The 15,489-nt window shown below is 42.3% G+C and overlaps 1 protein-coding gene across 1 annotated transcript in view; it reads right to left on the minus strand.

The window, feature by feature from the left end:
* Positions 1–15,489, minus strand: part of LOC105564670 (zinc finger protein rotund-like) — a 326,878-nt gene that overhangs the window by 137,958 nt on the left and 173,431 nt on the right. The gene's annotated exons all lie outside the window — the stretch shown is intronic.

Below are 15,489 nucleotides of genomic sequence, written 5' to 3' on the forward strand. Positions count from 1 at the left end.
GTGGACACAGGGCGTTAGAAAGGCTTGTGTTTTTACATGCTTGATTAAGAAAAATGACAATTCTGCATTCAGAACTTTCGTGAAAAGGGCGCGGCACGCGTGTCTGTAAGTTACCTAACTCTCTAAAAATCAATTAGTGAATTATCACTGGAAACAGTGAATAGCCACTGATTTACAGTTATAAGTATACCACTGAAATTTTCAGTAGTATACTTATAACTGTAAATCAGTGGCTATTCACTGTTTCCAGTGATAATTCACTAATTGATTTTTAGAGAGAAAAACTCGCGGAAGGATAACGAGACGAGATGTCTCATTTGTTGAACGGCTTATATTGTTGTTACAAAAATGTAATTCTCGGTCGCGCGTAATTTCAATTATATCTACTTAAATCTGCGCGCATTCACACGCGCGTTCTCGAGGGTCTTTTCTATAATCATCGTTCGCACGAGAGGACGAGCGTGTCTCGTTGTACATACAGCGCAGGGGCGCGCGGGTCCCGCGCCGGTTATGCAACGAGCATTAATTAAATCGAGCAGGTCGTGTAGAAGAGAGAGGGAGAGGGTCGGCATCCCTTTGAGCTTGCGGCAGTCACTATCGCAAATTAAAGTCCGGTTTGGCGCGCGTGAAAATAATTCCGCGCGCGCGGGCGCGGATTCCGCGCGCTCGGCCGGGTCTCGATTCGGAATATTTATTCGGCGAGCCGGATTTATCGTTGCCCTCCCCCCCCGTTTTCCTCCCGCCGTCCGGATGTATGTGTGTCGCTCGAATATCGCATCCTGTATGGGAACGCACGCCCGTGGACACGCACTTGGGATAATCCTCTCGAAAATATCAAAGGATATTCGAACGGCCGATTCTTTCACAATTCCAGCATGCGCAGTGCCGTTCTTTGACTCGCTATTATCGCGAAATAGCGCGCACGAATCTTTTGTTTATCGACCTACTAGCGAATCAATTCATTTCGTAGTGTCTCTGGAATTTTTCTATTAGTCTCACAACAATAATTCTCCCTTCGCTTAACTCTCTAAAAATCAATCGGTGAATAGTCACTGATTTACATTTACAAGTATACTTGTAACTGCAAATCAGAGACTATTCACTGTTTTCAGTGATAATCCACTGATTGACTTTTAGAGAGAAAATAATTATCAAATCCTTTTCAATCATATTACAAGTAAATGCCTAATAATCTAAAATGTTAAGAAAGTATATTTATAAGTATATTTTTATATACCAGTATATATATATATTTATCAGTTGAACTTGATGTCTCGTCCAACACAGTTCTCACGTCACTCTTGTACATATTTAATAAATAACGATGCAATTTCAATGGACTTTACCCCCCCCCCCCAACCAAAGAGTACAATTTTTACATTTTTTATTTTCACTAATAGCGAATTTGGTTATTTGCACTAGTGCGCACTGAGTGCACACTAAGGCTCGTTTACAGTCAATCCTTACATTTAAGAATCGTCTTAAATCTTTCTTTAAATATTTCGTAGCCAGTAAAATGATCTGTACAGCATTCACGCGGATTATTTTTGGCTAAATACTCTTTTACCGTGTATTTAAGACAAAGTTAAGTACAAAAATTGACTATAAACTGGCCTTAGTGTGTACTCAGTGCGCACTAGTGCGAGCAATCGAATTCGCTATAATATCTTACTGTCATAATGGTATTGGCGAAAATTAGTATTCAATCTTTAACAATCTTGTAACAGATTACTTGATAAGGCTCGAAATCTGGGACCGAAACGTCGTAACGTGTTTTGTTTTTAAAATAAAAACATTGACCAGTGTAGGTCGTTAAAATTGGACATCATTGGTTTTTAACTACTGGCATTATTAAATACTATTTGTGGTTCATTTATAAGTTGGGAATAAATGTGCAAATGCTAATCAACAATTTCTTCTCCGTGACGAGATAACTAACGAGACAGCTCTCTCACTTATCAGACACGTCGCGCTCGTCACGGGAAATCGTCGCGTAATGGGCCCGATATCTATCGCACGATCTCTACGCGAACTTTCCCCGTCGTCGTAAACTCTCGTTAAAATAAATCCGAGATTAAACGTTTCGTGTGCGTGAACGTTTGCGCCGTTCGTTCCGATCTCGGGGGGAAAAAAAAGAGTCGCGACTAAATAAACGCCGTAACGAGGCTGCAGGGCAATGGTAATGACGCGGTGGACTTTATCGCGCCGATGGAGAACCCGTGAATTTTCATTAGGCCGCCTCTCTTTTCTCGTCGCGCCGCGCTCGGACCCCCGGTAGTCCCGCGCTCCACCGCCGGGCGTATTCTTTTTGTCCGATCTCTCGGTCGTCCGCAACCACGGCACACTTAATCAACTCTCGTTACGGTCTAATGGCTTAATACCGCGCAGATAGCTTTTGTCCGCTCCGCGGATACATGGGAATCTCCTGGCCGTGGGTTAATACGAATTTAAACCGCGACAACGCTCTTTATCGGCGGTTCAAATCAGACGGGATTCCCAACTTGTTCTCATGTCGGCCGCCGCAGTTGTCCAATGAGCTCGGTCACTCCGTTGCTCGATGCTTGGCTGCAGCGCAACTTGTCGCTTCTAACAATCTACGCAATGGAATCTTGGTAATTGGCTCGACGCGACATTTGCTTGTACGCTCTGCAGTAACGTAAATCTGTGCTGCTAATAAGATATCTGTGTAAAAGGTCCCTATTTTAGAAAGTTCGCCATTAAAATCAAAGGGTGACGTAAAATTTAGAGACATTCTTGCTCTAAATGGGACACGGAAAGACCGGCTAAAGCAAAAATAACGAAAATTAAAATTATAAACGGGAAACTTATAGTCAACCCAACTGACTTGTTATTTTATTAGTTTAATACGACGTTTCGACCCTACTTTTTGGGTCCTTATCAAATAGTTGTAAACGAGTCATCGTCGTCACATAAGACAGAGTCGAATTATAAAATGCGTGTACATGTGAGCACTGTGGGTACTGGACTCGAACTGTGACTATAAGCAAACTCTCCATTCGCAAAATTAAAATGTTGCCGTATAAATAGTAGGGGCATCTACATTGTTTTGCGTTGCAACATTCACTAAGTTTGCTGCAAAAAACGCATATAGTTGTCTCCATTACTTGTCGTACCAATGTGTGTGTATGACAACCACAGATATAGCTGTCCCAGATATTACTATTTCTTAAGGTTGTGCCCACCCTAATTAGACATGTGGTAACCATATCGGTTTCTCCGTGGAGTAAAACTTGTAAAACAATTACACGGAAAAAAACATTTAGCTGCAAACGGTTTGCTGTCGTAGCAAAATATTGAGCTATTACAACTAAAAATATTAGCTGTCCATATTTTACTAAGTTTTAGCTACAGCAGCTAAATGTTTTTTTCCGTGTATAGAAATGTATCACAACATATATCTTGAGAACTCGTGATATCGTTCTGGCGTCGAAATATCTCACATTCAGACTCCTGCACCCACTCGCCCCTCAGTTTTGCATAAATGTTAACCGTGGAGCTCCACTGTACTAGCGAAATAGCGATTATGCTTCCTATTATCCAGACTTATTCGGCAAAGCGGGGACTTCTGCCGAACACTATTCACGACGATCGATATAGTAAGGGTAGTTTCCGTTCTTTTGTGGCGCACCGCAACGAAGCGTGGAATACCGTTGTTAGCGGCGCGCGGAATATTCATGTATGCGCAAAGTGCACGTGAACTATAACGACGGCAATCAAATTTCGCTGGTGTAACAGCGGAGTATGCAACCGCGAGAAAAATTCGAGGCAAAAGAGCGTGGCGGGGCTCCAAGGATTACTCGCTGGCGTTCGGTATGACCGCCGGTTATCAGGTGGTTAACAGAATTGCTTCACAGCTTCATGAAAATCGACGTTCGGACCTTTTAACCATTGTGACGAGGGGAGGGGGGGGGGGGAGACGAGACCGCTTATGAAACATGAAGAGCCTTAAAATTGTTCAACTACGCAAGGTTACGGAACTGTGGCAGCGCGTATAAACTTAGTTAGGACTATTGTGTATGGATAACTGCACACTGCCACGCGCGTTATCGATCGTTGTCGCAGGCTTAAGCAGATCATGGATTATACGTAATTAACGTATGATTACTACGACGACCTCCGTCACCGTGCTCAGGAGAATTTCTGCGACAGCTATCGAGGGACACGGCGCAAATCGATCCGATAATCGCGAGATCGCCACCATCCCCTGCGGAATATGAACCTAACGAGCGTTCCGAGAACGATAAACTGCCAATTCGGATTGCTAAGCACCAAATCGCTGCAACCGCGATCCTGGAAGATCCGATCGGGGCAACGACAGAATTCAATATCCAGAATGCACAAACGGATAGGGGTCTCCAGTTTCATCGTGCGCCCGTATCAATATTGACTCGGCCCTGCTACCGCTAATACTGACAACCCGTGACCATTACGTAAACCGTTATGTAAGTCTTGCAGATCAGAAACTGAATCTGTTTGAAGATTATACGCCTGCCCGTATATCGATAAGTCGGCCGCCGATGCCGATCGACGAGCGAAATCACAACTTCGAACGTAGATAACGCAACAAAAAGGGGACAAGGCAAGAAACAAAGTTACAAATTCATTGTCCCTATGGTTTACTGACGACAGATAAATGTATCAATATAGAGTAAAACTAATCATCTACGAACAAATTAATAAGAGAAGCCAGTATACATTTATAATTTAATATCACTAGAAATAACAAAACGCGCGCTTCGCGTACGCAATTTGTAGATGAGCATTGTATATTTTTCAGAATTTTTATACACGCAAAGAAGTAATTGTATGCGCAACGTCAATTTAAAATAAAAAGTAATTTATCACTCACTGATACGATTCGCAGCAGCAGTGTTGTACATCGTTAACTATATATGTTCAACTGTAACAATACAAATGCGTATATGATTATTATAGACTAATTATGTAAAATCGAAATTATTGTATTAAATATGCTTTATATTTTATATTTTTAAAAATAGGTATTTATTAAAATAATTATATAAAATACTGAATAAGTCTTCCTTTTAAATATAAACTCACAAAATTTTATACGTATGGTTTTGTCTCTAACACTTATTCGAATCCTTGTTCGAATCATTTGAATAAATAAATTAAAAACACAGAACAGATGCTTTATTTTGCACAAGTAGCAAATAAGATGAAAATGTAAGACACTCACCTCACCGATTTTTCCGCTGTTGCCCGATGCCCCCTGGACCTCCTCCTCCTCTCAGATTTTCTTGTTGCACTCACACACACTCGCGAAAATCATCGATCGCGCGAAATTTTCGGTACTCCCGTACGCGATATGAAATACCGCGGAACGCACGAAATATTATTAACAAATATCACGTAACTTTCTGTCATACAAATTACTCAAACTAACAACTTGCGTTTCTGATTCAGCAGAATAGAATAATGGATAAATCACCATTGAAAATGGACCAGATTACGCGAAATCGATAGGTAATTAAAAGCGCGGTGCGTAAACGAGATGAAACCGCGATAAAGTATCAGGTTTACTTACATATTTTAGATGAGTTAGTCTCGTGAAATATCTATTTATACGTTCGTAAAGAGCCGTCGCCTCAATATAAAATTCGTTTCTCATTATAAGTTGTAAAAACTTAATGTTAATCGAGGAACGTTACTTGTTACTGATAAAGGTGTACAAATCAATAGCGTTTTATCCATACATTCATCGCGATCGCGTTTTCGAAACCGATAACGCAAAAATAATACCACGCACGGAGCGACTCTCGTAACTGCTTGCCGGCTCGACGTTCGGCGAGCGAATGATAGTCCAACGACCTTCGGGTACACGATGGCACGCAAAAACATCGTACGTCACCGCGCCGAGAGACAAACAACAAAAAAACTTTGAGAATTCGTTGGCCCGCTTAATCGTCGTACGATACCGCGCCGAGTGAAAAACAACAAAAAAAAACATTGAGAATTCGTTGGCCTGCCTACGCAATGGAAAACTCCGTATTTAATAATTTATTGTACATTACTTTGTTTCGTGACTGTTGCTACGTTTTGCGTATTATTCCGCGGACTTATTGGTATTGATTAAATTAACGATTAATTCTGTTCAATCGAGAAAATGTTTTGAAACAAAAATCGTTGTTATTTAAATTCTAAGATTAGAGATTTTACCTCAATAGTTGGTGTATACAAATGTATATTTCTAAATTGCAAATCTCCATTTATTATGAATCTAAAATAGAAGTGAGGCACACCACGCTTCGAGAAAACCAAACGGTATTGCGGAAAAGAGGCCTCAACTATTCGCGATTATAGACATTCGCGCTGGTAACATCTCTTTTTAGAAAGGATTTTTTTTCTCCTCATTTTCCGTTGTATAAAAATTGTCTAAATTTCTTTTCGATTAATCTATGAACTTTTTGATCGTTTAATTATTGACTCCGTTTCAGTAATTTTTTAGTTAAATATAATTTTTAGTTAAATATATATTTGACAGTTAATGAAATATTATATTAGTTTTAGTGAAGGTAAAATATAAGAAATGGAACTAATGCAAAAGCTAAATCCTGTAAGAGCGAGAGTAATGCGATTAGTTTCGTACGATAAATGCAATACGACCTGTAAATGTATTCGGACATAATTACGAGAGAATGTAGATATACCGTAGACACGTCGATGCGTCTTTCAATAAATGACGGGTGTTACGGTCGACGAGATAACGAGGGGGAGATATTTTTGCGCGCATCTCGTTATTTTCGGATTAATCTCGCGACCGAAACTTGGAAGAGGGAAGAATTTGTTTCAGCGAATCGCGTTGGGGTGGCGAAAAGGGAAGACAGAAAAGGGCGGACGTAGGAGAGGGGGATGCAGATTCACTCGCGTGTACAAACTTTAATTTACGACGTAATTCCGGGGGAAATTTTGCAGACTAATTTCCCACCGTGCAACCCGGCTGTCCTTTATGTCGAGCACCGTACCCCGCGCTCCGGCCTTTTCTCTCGTCAGCACCGCGCTTTCTTCTAACGAGTAAACGCGATAATCCGCCGTTGGGTTGGCCTAGCACGAATTTCAACGATCCGCCTCTATGGCGGAATCAACGCGATATACCTTTACGCGATATACATTTACATATTAAAGTATAAACTAAATGTGCGAAATATAACGCGCGCAGGGCCAAGAAACGTATGAAGAAACACTGATAACAGTTTCCCGCGTAAGAAAAAGCAACGATGGCGTACCTTCGAACGAGAACAACTGCTATATTATGCCAAAAGACATCGCGTATTCACGTAGAACGTCTCGCTACTTTCTTTTTTAAATATTCCGTTTACAAGAAATGGATGTTTTATTCTCTACAGTAGTCAAGTACGCGCTTTGTGTAAAAAAGAAATATATATATATATATATATATATTTCTCATCTTTCATCATATCTCCAATATGATGGAAAAATCTCGCGAAATACAACTCTTTCAAAGACACCCGGGATCTCTCGAAGGGCAGCTTTTTTCGGGAGTCGCGTCACCGAATCTCGAAAATCGGACGGGCGTAGGTCGCGGCATGTCGAACTACGGTGAAAAACGCCATTGTAAAAAAGTAATCGCGGCGGCAAAAACACGCGTCCGACACGTCGAGGCGGCCGCGCTCTCTGCCCTTTGATCCCTTTTTAGTTAGTGACCGCGGGCACGATCGGTGCTAAAAGCGCGCCCTGAATATATACGGGTGGCTTGTTCGCCAGCGCGGCGCCTTTATCTCTCGGTCGGAAACACACTGGCCGGGGGATCGACCGGAATGCACTACCGTGAGACATGCACGCCGGCCCTACCGGGGGTATAAATTGCAAGCACCGTTGGTCCTTTTATTATTTTCGACGCGGCTTGCCGTCGGCTATGTGGGCGAAATCGATTCGTCCGTCCGTTCGGCGCTGGGTGCAGCCGTATCGCGGATAAACATTTGGTTTACCTAACTCATCGTATCATCCTTGTTATTTTTCGGCCGCTACGGCGCTTCCCCGTATTTCGACTTCATACCGAGGGAAAATATACGGAACTCTCGTACTCGCGACGCAAACTCGCGGATGCGGGAGAACGGGACGGCGGGACCACCGATGTGCGTTTCGGGATCAATGTCTGTGATAACATCCGACGACGTTTGTCGTCCCCCCAACCGTTCGACGAGATATCGAGCGATTTCCGCGCTAGTCTAATTCCGAGGGGGAAACCGCGGACCAAAATATTGCGCACCAATGCCCACTAATGCCCAGTGGGCATTACTTTATCTTATTATCATATTTTATCATATTTTATCTTATTATATCTTATTATATCTCTATAATGCCCCAGCAAGGCCTAATGCCCAAAAAATGTCTAGTAATGCCTAGTAATGCCCAGTAATGCCGCAAATCTGAACACCACAATGCCCTCAGCGGTTTTCCCCTCGTCTAATTTCATGCGAAATAACTAGCACAAGTCGAAACCATAGTATAACCATAGTATACCTAGGATGCCCACTCTCTGTCGGTTCTAGGATCTTTTCGGTTTCGATCACGGTTTCGCCATGTTTTTGGTATAAAATCCTGTCGCACTGATTTCACACTACCACATACAACATCCGTCTCATTGGCTCCAAAAAAAAAAGGCAGATACGCAGAAAGGATCGACGCAAAATAAAACAAACGACAGGGTGGGCATACTAGTTATACTATGGTATACTATGGTGTCGGCCCTTTTTGGTCCCGATCACGTGGCATTCCGCCATGTCTTTGGTTCAAATCCAGCGGCGTGTGTCTGCGTACGTACTCATGAAAGCTACACTACCACACATACAACAATTGTCTCATTGATTGAACCTCAAAACTAATCTACAATGTGCTCTTTGCATCTAGAAATATTCTACTTTATATAAGCAAATTAAAACGATTGTACAACGTGTATACTGTGAACTTAATCAATTTGCACAAATTTTTGAAACGTATTTATTGGCTACAAAATAGAATGTTTCTTGACCCAAAGAGCACATTGTAGACTAGGCTTAAAAATGACGGATGCGTGGAAAGGATCGATGCAACAGCAAACAAATGACGGAGCGAACCTATTAAGAATACTATGTCGAGACTAGATTGCTCGCGATTATCTCTCGCATAAAAATTCAAGTTCATACAAACGTGTCCGCCTTGAAGGAAACGTGTCGCTCCCTCACCGGTCATGCTCGTAGCGGCGTGTATGACGCTGTGAGAATTTATTCCGCCTGTTTGCAGTTCCGCGCACGTGCGCGCTTCCACAGCCTCCGCCGCGCTCTATGTGCGTGGCCTCTATACGTACACCAGACACGTGCAAAGCCCGGGGTCATGGCAGTTGCCGGTTATGGGGTGTAGCTGGCATGCAGTCAAACAGCATTCATAATTTACGTAGTTTCGTCCGCGACGGGGATCACCGCGCCACGTAGCCGGATATCACAACAATTTCACCGTGCGCTGCATTCCGCCCTAAAAGGCCCCAGCTGTCATCCCACGATCCGGTCGTCTCGTCACAACGAAATATCAAATAGATCCGGTACAAAACGCGCGCGCGATCATTTATCAATAAATATTCATCGCGCATCATAAATCATTGCGACTGGGTTATTCACACTTATTCCCTTGCAAACGCCAAACCTACAAGCGCAATGACGTGAATTGAATGCGCTGAGACCGGCGCGCCGCGCGGAGATACACAATGGCTTTACTTGATAAATATTCCTGATATATATATGTGTGTGTGTGTGTATGTGTGTGTGAGAGAGAGAGAGAGAGAGAGAGAGAGAGAGAGAGAGAGAGAGAGAGAAATATAACATTCTTATTTTTTAATAAGAATTTTCAATATATGCTTTCATATATGTATATGTTTCAAAATTGATTATAAATTCGATATGAATTTTACGACATAATCCAAGTTCTCCAATTTCTTCATCAATCATGTATGAAAGTGCCAAGCGTTCTACTATTTACCGTAAAATTTTACGGAAGAAATGAAGACAAACGTTAAAAACGCGGAGAATTATAGAATCACGCGATCACAAGATCTCTCACGCAATATAATACTTTAACAATGTATTCTGAAGATCGACTAAAGCTGCAAATCTTAATATGAAAACATTGAGATCGCAATAATTATATTTTTGTATTAAAACAGTTTACTTTATATACGTTTATCTCAATTTTCTGAATAATCGACGTTTGATGTAAAATTTAAGAGAAGATTTTCTCCGTGTATATTTCAGAAAATAATTACGTAAGACTTGAGAGTGCATGATTCTTCGCCGCACTAAACTGTCATGATAAAACGATGCCTGCAATTATGCGCGACAAAGACTTTGCGACTGCAGTACTTTTCGAGCACAAGACGACTTGAGGTTTGAATCGAGATTGCACGAATGTCGGACAACGGGTTTCGCGCACGATTTGTCCAGTCAATCGCGGTAAACGGGAAAATTGGCGTTTTAGGCCAATAACACTCCATGGGACACGTGACGCAATTTCATGAGGAATGGAACTGCACGCGAGCGAGCAACGTGGCTGCTAAACGAATTCTCCGCGAGCGTTGTACATCGCAAGCTGTTGGGGTAAAACGTGATTGGGGCAAAAGAGAGTTTCGTAGCGCGCAACATCACCCTGGGTAAAAGAAGAAAGAGGGAGAGTCAAAGGGAGAGACGGGTGCGAAGTTTTCAGACGTTCGCGACGACGACGACGCCAAGTTCTGCGAATGCAAAAGATTTGAACCACTGCTACTTAAAGCCGAGTCAGCATTGTCGCGAATGTCAAATCTGCGTGGATTTAGGAGAGTATACGTCGTTACTTAAGACTTACTTACCAGTAATAACGTTTTCGCGCGTGAAGAAATTCTTTATGTGGAGAAATTTTGGTCTAGAAAGCCTCGTGAATTATCTCAAGACTTTTATATGCCATGGCTTTTACACTTTATATGAAAAGTTTAATGAAGCGCTATTATAAAAAAAAACCGTAGAAAAACGCTAAACTGTCGTCGGCCGCGTAATTTCTGATTTACACTTCTCTCCTACTCGTCCCCGAATTCATGGAGTGAAGTTCGAATTATACGAGGGTGCGTCGCGCACGCATTTCACACCGAAAGTCGCAGCGACACGGGGACGCGATTTACCTGAAGGCATTCCCTCCGACAATATTAAAAGGAGCAGTCCCTCGTGAAAAGGACGATGACGACGGTGCGCGTACCTGGGGCGAACCCAGGGGTGAAAGCAAAGGAAGTGTAGAAAGGGATGGGCGATCCGGATTGTCCCGAGTAGGAAAACGGCCGAAAGTTCTGCATGTTCGGCTCGCAGCAGTTTAAGTTTCCGCGGGGCGCCGAAGTTATAACGAGAATTGCTCCCCCCCCTCTCTCTCTCTCTCTCTCTCTCTCTCTCTCTCTCTCTCTCTCTCTCTCTCTCTCTCTCTCTCTCTGTAAAGTTTTCCACCTTCGAGTTCCAGCGCGCGTACATACCTTTCTCAATTTTTCTCACTCTCCCTCTTCCTTGCCCTTGCGTTTTTCCTCGTTTCTCTCTCTCTCTCTGTCTTTCTGTTGTCTCTATTTACATGGCACACGTTACCGCGGAATTGTTCGCGTGCATACGCCCGCCCTGTCGTGCTCGCCCCCGTGTAAGCCGTGTACATCGCAGGCATTTTTTCCGAATGCGGAACCCGCCGTCTCTTTCTCTCGCCTTTCTCCTTTCGAGTCCTCTCTGCCGCTCGTTCCCGTTGCCTTCGTGCCGGATATTCGTACGGCGAGAATAAAACGCTGGCATATTTCAGACTTATTGCCCCCCTCCGCGCTCGCCGAGTATTCTCGGCTCCTTTATTGCGCCTAGTTTCATTCTTTTCCGGTTTACGGTATTACCGCAACGGCATTACACGTGTTTCAGCGTTCTTATCCCCCGTCCTCGTGCACGCAACATAGCCCGATTCCGCGGTTTCACCGTTTCGCGAATCCTCGAGGTAGTCATTTATAGGCTACGATTTTATTTCGCATTGTGAACACATATTCTTTGAATTAAAGATTCTAACATTAAAACTATGTATTCTACTAAGAATGTTGTAAAAGAGTAACGCTCTCCTTTGAAAATAAAATCACACCGTGTTTTCAATATTATATTCAATATCCTCTTGCAGAGCAATGTTAAATAACATATAAATAAATTACAATAACCTTGGTAAAGCGGTTTGTATATTTGTTTTCGTTGAAAACATTTTCTCGACAAAAACAAAAACACTCCCTTTAAACATTTAATTGCACGTCATACATAATTTAGTCGTCTTTTTATATTATAATTTCTTAACGATCGCTGTCAGACCTTTCGGGATGTTTCGATAAACAAGAATATATAGTAATATTTATAAAGGAAAGAACTGCAATTGCGCTCAATGAAAATTTCCGCGCTCTCTCGTCCGTAGCAAATAATTCGAACAGCAAAACTGTTTACGCGAATATTACGCTGGCGATGAAAGATTGAGATTATTATAACGTTACCGATTTCTTTCGACTTCCAAACACGTTCTGCCAATATTCTGCAGAATAGTTAATAGTTTGTTTCGGTATTATCGTTATCCGGCAAACAGCTCGGATTAATTTCAATGTGTCTGATTATTGATACTGTCGCATTACTGCGGAAACCCTATTACACTGTCAGACTGTCGCTTAAGTACCGAATGGTACTTTGGGTAAGGCTCCCAATAATCGATACTGTGAATGGTTGGAATGGTTTCGACCCTTTGACCCGCATCGATCTACAAGGATATTGTCGCTATTTGTCAAACCTTGTGTTATTCTATAATCAAGGACGGGACTCGTAATTGGTTGAAAAGATAACTGGAGCGACTCGAGACATCGGAGGCACAAAAAATTGTAGAAATTAATTTTTACTTTTAAGCGCAGACACAAATGAAGCAAACCTGATAAAGAAAGTATTATAATACAAGAGCTGAAGTTCTAATTCTGTTAGATAGTTTGAATAGCAATAATCAAATTTTCCAGCCGCCTTCCCTTCCATTCTCATTGCCCCCTTGGATCCTTTATTACCAATTAAATTTCGCCCACAGTTTTCTGATTTCTATAATAATCAGCGAGTTAAGCTGCTCCAAGTTTGAAAGCCCGCCATTGTCCTTAATGTCTAGAAGTGATTCGCTGTAACGTCCCGCAGCGAGGATAGGTGCCGCAAGAAGAAGAAGGGAGTCAGGGCGCGGAACGGGCGTGCCCGAGAATGGGCTCGGATAGCGGTGGCGTTTCAAGTAGCATTTCCTTGGCACAAACGACCCTCTTAATCAATCGCTAGCACCTCTCTTCTTCTCCCAGCTGCCCCGGCTCCACAGCTCGAGCTGTGCGTGGGAGCACCGTCCTCCGCCCCTTACCGCCGGAAGTCTAAAGTCCCCGTAACAAGCCGCAACTTCGATAAATCTCCCCGCGCCGTCTTTCTTTCCCCGAGAGCCGCGATTCCGCGGCATTAGCAAGAACGAAAGGAGAAAGGCGAGCGAAGGATATATCTCGGATCGATTTCGGCGAAGGCGCTCGAGAGATACGATACGAAAAGGGAACGGAGGGGGCTGCAGAGATCGGGGAGCGGGGGAGAAAAACTTATGAAAATCCGAGATTTATGGGGACGTGTGAGCGAGAATCGGGCCAGGCCGCTGTGGTTCGGCTCTGACAAATCGTTCGGAAGTTAACGTTCTCGATCGTCCCCAGATCGCCTTTCCGCAAAGGCGAATCCCTCCCTCGGTGCCCCATTCCGAGAAGAGAAAAAAAACTTTCGACCCTTTAGATATCCGTATTTCGTATCGAAAGTTTGCATGCGTCTCGCTTCGACGTTCTCGACCAAGTTGAAGTTGCTCCTTTTTCAAAAGTCGAGAAATCGATAAACGCCACGATATTGCTTTCAAATTCTTATATTTTGTTTTATCGTTTGGCTACTTTATAGTTTACGGAAGAATGTTTTCGCAAAAGTAATGTTGAAAAGGACCAAGATTGATAAGGTAAAGTCGCGGCCGAATATTATTAACTCAAAACGAGTAAATAACCTAAATAGGCGTTTACTTATTTATATATTTTTTAATATGTAAAGAATTATTTAACGCCAGTACATGATTAACCAATGTAGAAAATTGCTAGACGACGCTTGGCTGGCAAATTCTAATTAAAGAAATTCATTGCGAAAAATATTTCCTCTGCCAAGGTTTGAACCTTGGACCTCCCTACACTCTAGGCGGGCGTCTCACCAATTCGACCACCGGAGGCATATGGTAATATTTATCGCAATAAACAGTACTTACTACTGATGACACCTTCGCGTTTATTTTTCTGCTAGCTGTAGCTATATATTTATTATATTTTATAATTGTAAAAATTGTCTCCTTAGTTCTATGCATGTTCTTCAAGTTGATACAACAAATTTCTTTTTAAAATAAATAGAAAAGTGCCATTCTCTACCTACTTTGACGTTCAGACGATTAATTAGAAATCCCCAAATGACGCAAGAGTTTAAATAAAATCATAGCACCAGAAAAATTCTTTTCCTATCGTGCTCCATCATATTTTCCGGCGTGTGAGCAATATCTCAAGGTAAACTTTCAAGATTGATTCGTCAATGGATCTGAACTGAAAGAAAGAACGATAGCGGGACGCTCTATATAAAAAGATAGATACACGGGAATTTTGTACAAAGTATTTGCCGCTCCATATCACTGAATTCGAAATATAATCCCTGATTGCTGAAAGAGATCTCGGCGCTACGTCTCTCTCGATCTTCGTGTATGAGAACCCGTGTATTTCTCACGGAATTTTCGTGCTGAAGTTCTCCGTATCGGCAACCGTTCGTAAAAAGACCCGATGGAGTAGAATTACCGAAGGAAGGAAGGAACATGAATGCTTCGGCTGAATGGAAAATGGCAACTATAAGGAAAGTCTAAAAGTTTCGAGCTTCGGAAAACTGAAAATGGGGGAAAGGCTGCGAGTTTAAGCGCTGATATAAACGATTCGGCTTCTTGCTTTCCGCGCTCGAGAAACGATCCAATCCGAATAGTCACCTGCGCCGTTTAGAAGGAAGCAATAATCGTTTGATTCCGTGCGTTTCTATGGAAGTCGAATCCTCGATTGCTAGACCCTTTGTTCGTAAGAACGAGTAAGATCGAAACGTTCGCTGTATGCAGAGATAAACACCATGTCCCAGATTCCAATGCGCTTCTTTATCTCGTCTATACATTGTAATCCATCACCTTCATCTATTTATTTTTTACGTACCCCGGTAAATCTCTAACCAATCTGACATTACTAATCCAGCACATCATATATTTTGCGATAATAACCGATAATTATTGACTGAAAATTTTGAAAAACCGAAAGAATGAACTTTATCGTGATAAGTAAAAACGTCATAATTCTAGAGATAAACATGCAGATGTTAATGATATTTATCAATGTTTGAA

Source organism: Vollenhovia emeryi, unplaced genomic scaffold (genome assembly GCF_000949405.1).
Source record: "Vollenhovia emeryi isolate VEMERY1.0 unplaced genomic scaffold, V.emery_V1.0 DF939161.1, whole genome shotgun sequence".
In the NCBI taxonomy this organism is placed as follows: domain Eukaryota; kingdom Metazoa; phylum Arthropoda; class Insecta; order Hymenoptera; family Formicidae; genus Vollenhovia; species Vollenhovia emeryi.